We start from the raw sequence: 8040 nt of genomic DNA on the forward strand, positions 1-8040 counted from the left end.
AAATTATTTCCCCACAGCAAAGTATGTTTACGTCTCTTTACACTGTCATTCCTAATGGCGAAGGTCTTCTGGCCCTTAAACATTTTTTTTGATCAACGTGCTGTTAAGGAACCTAAATCTGAAACACTACTGCGCTTAGCCGAACTAGTGCTCACACTCGATTGTTTTTCATTCGGGGACAACTTTTTCAAACAAACCAATGGTGTAGCCATGGGCACCAAAATGGGACCTACCTATGCCAACCTTTTGTAGGTTTTGTCCAACATCAATTTTTCAGCCAATACAACGGTTCCAAACCTGAACTCTACGGTCGCTACATCGACGACTGTATTGGCGCCACCTCCTCTACCAGAGAGAAGCTGACTCAATTCATAACCGCAGTCAATTCTTTTCACCCGGCTCTGAAATATACCTGGGAAATTTCTGACAATTCTTTATCTTTTTTAGACATCACAGTTTCAATTGAAGGCAACGGTTTATGCACTAGTGTATATTACAAACCTACAGACTCGCATAACTACTTGTTGTACTCGTCTTCGCATCCATCTCACGTTAAGAATTCCATTCCTTTTTCTCAGTTTCTAAGACTTCGTCGTTTATGTAGTGATGACTCTGACTTACACCACAAATCAGAGTCAATGTGCCAGTTTTTCGATAAACGTGGTTACCCTGATTCTGTCGTTCAAGAGGGTTATCACCGCGCCCAACTTATTGATCGACTTTCAGTACTAGAAACGTCATAAAAGGAAGATTCCGACTGCATTCCATTCACTCTCGCGTTTTACCCTCAGAACCACTCAGTTAAATCCATCATTCTTAAAAACTATAAATTACCTCAAAACGATCCAGAGACAAGCACTATCTTTTCGCAGCCTCCACTCATTTCATTCAAACGCGACAAAAACATAGGAAATTTTTTGGTCAGAAGTTCTTTTCAGACTAATGACCAACCAGGCACTTTTAAATGCGCTCGTGCACGATGCAAAACGTGTCCTTTCATTCACAACACTGAGAAAATATCGGGACCCAAACGATCCATTAAGGTCACCGATCACTTTACGAGCACCTCCACCAATGTAATATAATATGCTTACGAAAATTTATCTTAATGCATATTTAATCAAAAAAATATTTGCTATCGGTCGCCATGAATTAACAATCAAGTTTTCAAGGGTTCATTTCGTAACTGAATTCTAACTTAATAGTTCAATGATCAGATTAAAATTCTTGTTTCTTACTTCAACACCTTGTTAAGTGGTCTTTTAGTGAGAATTGAGAGAAATGTGCATTTTAATGGCCTGCATGATTTACACCTGACAAAATTAACTTCTGGAGATACCTTGAATGGCCTCTAATCATTTTCTGAGACACTTTGGCTGAGAAAGGAAGAAAAAAACGACTATCTGCTCTATAAAGACTGTATTTGTACATGTATTTGAGGATATAATGAAAAAAGACAAGAATTGTGAAAAAGAACCAGAGCAACTGGCTTTTGAGCCCTGGTTTTTTTCTTTTTTTTAATCAAAATGAAAAGTAAATGATTTTTATTTGAAAATTAAAAAAAAATATCTGACTCCACTTAGATGAAGTTTGCATAAAATTGCTTTCTTATTAGATGAAAACAAGCATTCAAATTATTTCACAGATGGCTTCCTTACTTCACACGTTAAAACAATGCAAAAAAGCCGTTCTTTGGATATTTTCTTTTCATTTCGTGTTCCTCATTTTGATTTTTAAGCAGACATAAAACCCTCTTCTGATTCTCTTTCGTTTTGCTATTTACTGACGCATATATGCTGACATTCTTTCCGCTATCGCAACTAATGAAAGCTTAAAAAAGAAGACAGGATGCGAATTTCAATTATATTTCAATTCTCAATGCAGAAAGGTCATCTGTCAGTCATATGAGCTATAGATTTAAGAATTAATAATTTATCATTGTAAGTTTCTCTCAATGTTTGCATTTCTATCTGCAACGGGGTGAATAACGTTTAAATTCAAATGTCCAAGCTGTTTTTCAGATGTTATTTACTGACATCGGGCTACTTTTGGGTAACCAAAATACATTATCCCAACATCAGTTTTTTTCCTGAATTGTACTTGTATAAGTCTTGTATTTTAAGGTTACAGGTATTCCTTTTTCAAGGTAAGAAAGGGCTAACTCTCTCAACAATATCGACACATCAAGAAACAAATATCGAGAAAAGCGAGATTAATCATTAATGAACTATCCAGAATAAACCTCATTATAAGGAAATGATCTTCTTCCTTCGATTTCGATCCCAGACTACGAAGTAGACCGAACAAAATAATAGGCATTTTTTAGATACATTTAGTTACCACAACTGAATTAAAAAAGTAAATGTTGTAGATTATGTTCTTACAACAGGCAAGTATTTTCAAACTCCGGTAAAATAATGATTTAGAAAAACAAACGTCAATCCATTCGTCGAAGATAAAAACATACATAAACATAATTTTCTATTTGAATAATAAAAAAAACTAATTGCAAGTCGCTGTCCCAGAGTCTACCAGAATTATATTTACAAATCTTTGTTGGCTTGATGTTGGTTTACGGTGCATGAATGTTGCAGTGGTTCCAAGATAAGTAACCCACATACACGTAACGATGGATGACAACCATATCACTTCCGCTTTTAGTATTAGAACATTTAAGCTAGTGCTCGATGAAAATAAAGAAAATCGTCAGGCGTGGGGAGTCAATTGACGACAACCTCTCTCTAATTAAAATGAATCGGTCAGAATTTTGTCTAATACAGAGCAAATAGTTCTGACGTTTTTTAAAGGATAGCAAAGTCCTAATCATAGGCTTCGATGAGAAGGGTACCGATTGCTTTGGGAATGATGGAGGCAAGTTAACCAACACATTTTAAAGGAGTACTTCGATAGAATTCTTCAACCAGTTCTATATGGAACAATCTAAAATCTTTCAGCTTTGCATTTGACTGGGTTCCCACAGAAAAAAGTTAAATCGTGTCTAATTTCCTAAATTGGCTATCTAGGTCAAAGGAGATTTGCTACAGTTTATAAGCTTCTCCAAAACAGGCTGGAGGCTGTTTAAAAGAAGTTTTAAAGCATATTGTTTCGCCAAGCGCCATGTTGATAGAAGGATTTGTGAAATGATCACGAGATTGAATATTTTGCCAATCAGACTGCGTGAGCGATATTTTCCGAACCAAATGTTCAAATTTTTGTTTGGGAGCCACACCCTCCTCTTACGCCCCCACCCTCCTACTTTTCAATTGTAACCATATTAAGTTTCAAATTTGCGTTGAAAACGTTAACAACGGATCTCTACTGAAATGATAGACATCTATGTCAAATATCAAGGTAAAATTAAGCATAGCAACTTTTATTACTTCTGTAGCAAACAACATTGTGGTGGTATCTTCAATGGCCAAGTGGAGTTTCATCCTTGTTTTCTGTAAGCACTTAAATAATGATAGATAACGCTTTATTAAATTCTCCCAAGAACTAGATTTTCAGCATTCAATTACAACGAATATGAAAAAAATTAGTATTGTATAATATGTTCATAGTTATGTACAAAACATCGATTAAAAAGCGTAAGAAAGCATACACTATATACATGATGTAAAATTATGCCTTTATGTTCTCTACTCCAATTTTTTCTAATGGAGGGAGAGAGAGGAGGCCCCATGGGTAGGGTGGGCGGTAAGGAAGGGAATGGAGATAACAAATGGGACATCCGTCGACGGATGGCAATGAAGAGTTTGAGGGTGAACGAACATGGCATCTGCTTAAAGATAAGTGTGTAATGCAACTTAAACCAGGCTTGTGAAATGGGGTGCACCTCAGCAGAGTCCCATCGAAGTCCAAATAAGGATCTACTGTATGTTTTTCAGACGCCTTCAATTTTTGTGAGATTAAATGCACGTTCAATAAAATCATTCAAATGCAACAAAATCATTTCAACGAAATATAAGCAGTACACCTAAAAGCCAGTAATAAACCAACTTTTAACTATCCTCACACCTTTATTACAAGGAAACTACATCTGCGGTGTTAAATTGTAGATTCATGGCAAGTTTTTTAGTTGGAATCGGAGAGTCATTGAGGCAATGGCTATATCCCAAGCTTGGTGAGCCCCAGCCTTAATGTGTGTTGTGTTATTGAGACAGATAGTTTATAAAGCGTCTACGTTCATTTTCCTTTTTGCATTTGCTTTTTGTTGCTGTAGATATTACTCGGCGGAGGAACATTTGGGTTTGTTGAAATTCAATTCACCTTGAAGTTTTTGAAATCGTCACTAGTTTTGTCCTGGCTCGAGCAAAGGTTGGGTGCCGCTTCTCTCTCTCCTGAGCGGAGTTTAGAATAAAGTATAGTGTGTTTATAAATGAGATTTTTCAAATAGTCTCTAACATATAATAAATGGAGTAATTGTGCTTGGAAGAAAGGGCTCAACTTGTATGGAAGGCCTTATTTTGTGCACTAACTCATTCTTTCATTTTCATGGCCTTTATACACTTCTTCGATTTTTTTACGATAACCATCAATTGTAACCAAACTAATTGACTTGTTGTCGTTTTGCAGGTCTGTTGGAGTATGCTATGCAAGCAGAACGATGGGAGAAAGTTCAAGAGTTTAATGAAAAAAGAGTTCTTTCTGTTCCACAAGGACATTATGTGGAACTTAACTTTACCATGCGCACTCTGCTCCCACGACTATGTCTAGAGGGGGCTTACCTTGAGATCCGAGATGGCAGTAATCAATCAACCAATCTTCTTGGTGAATTCTGTGGGGATTACGGAACCGGAGTAGTGCGATCTAGTGGGCGAAATATGTGGTTGAAATTTATACGGAAATATCTCTATAATTTCATTGCATTCTACACTAGCAGAGGCCACAATGAAAGAGGCATGTATCCTTTAGGACCAGATGAATTTACTTAACTTGATTGCATTCTTTTCGTTCTCGCTTTTGCATTCTCAGAAAAAAGTTTTTGTTTCAACTGTGGCTTATTAGTTTTGGACCAGACATTTACCTCTTAACGGGCAGTGTGTTTGTATAGGCAATCGCATGGGGCCGAGTAAAATTAAGGATTAATATCATGCGTGTTTTCAGAAGTTGCTGATATTTCCCGAGTCGCGAGGCGACGAGGGCAATTTCAGCAGCTTCTGAAAACACAATTGTTATTAATCCTTAATTTTACGAGGACCCATTGAGATTACTTAATTAATTAAATTAAGGGGGAAATTACTGAATTTCTGAATGCGATCTTCAGTAATCAGTCATAGGAAGCTATTTAAAGATGACAGATAATCAATGGCCACAAACGCGCGAATGAGCTGAGTGAAAAATTATTTTTGTACAAAGATACCAGGACTTTGGATAGGCATTTGATTTTAGATATCTCTCCCGTGAATTCTGCATTATTTTCAGGCAGTTGGGCTCATATTCATCCCCGTTTTCTTTTCGCAACTCGGCATAAAACTGCGCCTGTGTTTGGTCGAGGACATCGCTCTCGTACTCTTCTAAATTTGCTTGGAAGTTTCTTTCATTCGCCAACTTTTTAAAAACGTTCTTTCAGTACTCCGTGCTTTTCCTCGTGTTTTCGTTTTCTCTTGTCTTTTAATTCTTCGATATATTCTTTGTCAACTATCTCGAAACGAGACGCCATTGTCAAATGCTTCAGCAACAACTTTTCGAAAGCATAAGCTGTTGATAGGCAACCTGAGAACCAATCATGAGGTAGTAATTTTGCCCTCTTCTCAAGCAAAGTTAAGAAAAAAATACCCTCTTCATTGACCAACCAGCATTCAGTAATTTTGCCCTCTATTTTATTGGTCTCTGCAATTGCATGATCTCCTTGCAATTGGGAATTCTTGAGAATGGTCTTGTTGTAGGCGCTGATTTTTCTTTCTAAATTTTGAATGCACTAATAGGTCACTTTCAAAGTGTTCTTGTTGAGGATTTGTCTCAATGGGTGTCCTGCTGTGAATGAATCGATTACGATGTGTTAAAAGTTCTTTCCCACGTTAATAGCTACGTTCTCATTAAAGAGTACGTTATACCACGTTATGTTTCTGCGTTTACTTCTATTCCCGCTGCGTGTCTGTTCGTTGGTTGGTGCCTCGAATTTTAATTGGTGTTCGTAGCCGCTTGTTTGTTACGCTTGTTGACACAATGGTGTCGCTTTGTCGAAGGAGTCTTTGCTTGATTCGATTTCACTGAGCCTTTTGTTGATCATCAGGGGAAGACGGAATATATGAAAGACTATTATAGGATAGGAACGAGGAAAGAGTATGAAGTCGAAGAACTAACGATGTTTAGTCAACTATAGAAATCCGGCTTAATCCGTAGTTTAAATACGCATTTTAAAACTCTACAGTGGGTGATTACTTTCACGATGGACATAAAGTGGCGTGTTGTCGGGCTTTGCATAGGGCCTGTAAATTCTTTTTTTCAGGTTCAGTGTGACATCGAGAAAGCTGATGTTCTTCTTATTCACTTTGATTGTTATTTTTGAAGTCATTTTAGTAAACACTTCGCAAATATCTTTCTTGATTCTTTCAATCACTTTTGGTGTTTGTTGGAATGCACCTTGGCCTTCATCTCTACACAGTACAAGCCCATTTGTTTTCTGATACGTTCGGGTTGTTGGTTTCACGTGTATGATCCCACTATTTCGCAGGTTTCCATGCCATCGAAGGAGCCAATTGTTACATCAAATGAGGTTGGTGAGCGCTTCTTGCTCCATGCGGAGAAAATAGGTTTTTCTTCTTCCACGGAGATGTCGGTGTAAGAGGCTGCGAGGGTTAGAGCGTTGTTGAGGAACTTGTATGAAATGAATAGATAAATATTTATAACATCATAGGCGATAAATGAGTGGTGGTCCTTGTTAGGAATGGTGTTGAACCAATCGAGGGTCACCTTTGTGTTCTTCCATTGGTTAATATCGGTTTTCTCGATAATAATTTTGTTAATCTTGTCAAGGATTTGCTTATTGACTTTGCCTAATTCTGATTTGGTTAGATAAATCAGGCGGCATGTGGGGTTGTTGTGGAAATTTTCCTTGTGGTCTTTCAGGGAGATGAATGATTCTTTAGGCGTCAGGGATTCGACTCTATCGTCTAGCTTCAGGGTTTAAGCGAAGGCTTTTGCTTTGGTGTTGATATGCTCTTCTGTGTTCGCAGGGGCCTTCTTTTATTCCTTCTCTGCAATTTTTCTTCAGCAATCATTTATATTCTATTTACATTTATATTCTATTATATTTAAACATGTTGTTGTCCTTGTTGATGGATTCGACGTGCACTGATAACTTCTGAAACTCTGTCGTCTACTCGTCTTCCTGTTTCGCCGATGTATAACTTTTTGCAGTAAGTGCAAGTTATGCAATAAATCAGCTTTGTGAATGAAGGGACAAGTTTTGCATCATACACGAGTGCATTTAAAAGTGCTGGGTTGGTCATTAGTTTGGAATGAACTTCTGACCAAAACATTGCCAATGTTTTGGACGCGTTTTTTCATTCAAACGCGACAAAAACATAGGAAGACGACTATGTGACCGATTCCGAGAACACCTTCGCGACGAAGAAAGGAATGACAAGGACGCATCAAAACCAGTCGCTAGACACTTTAATTTACCTAATGATTCTAACAACATATGGCAGTCTGCGGTCTTTCTTTGCATTTTGGCAACACGGAAAGCCGCAAAACTCTTGAACTTAGGTTTATCTTTCAAATCGGCAGTCTTAATCCCACAGGTATTAGCGAACGCTTTTCATTACACTACTTTATTCGTATTTTTCTCGTCGCCATGTTCCCACCAAAAGCGTAGCTCCGCTTTCAGCTTATAAACCCACATACAACCCACAATTCCTCCATTCGCTCTGACGAAGAGCTCACGCCAGAAACGTCAGCTTTTTTATTCGTTACGGTGGCCAATTTACAATTTCAACTTAGTTGATGTAACTTAATTACCTTCGTCAAGTATGCTCTGCTGAGTGCATCAGCGACTGGAATATCAGTACCAGGTGTGTACTGAACATGTAAGTC

The sequence above is a fragment of the Stylophora pistillata genome, chromosome 2 (genome assembly GCF_964205215.1).
Source record: "Stylophora pistillata chromosome 2, jaStyPist1.2, whole genome shotgun sequence".
Classification (NCBI taxonomy): Eukaryota; Metazoa; Cnidaria; class Anthozoa; order Scleractinia; family Pocilloporidae; genus Stylophora; species Stylophora pistillata.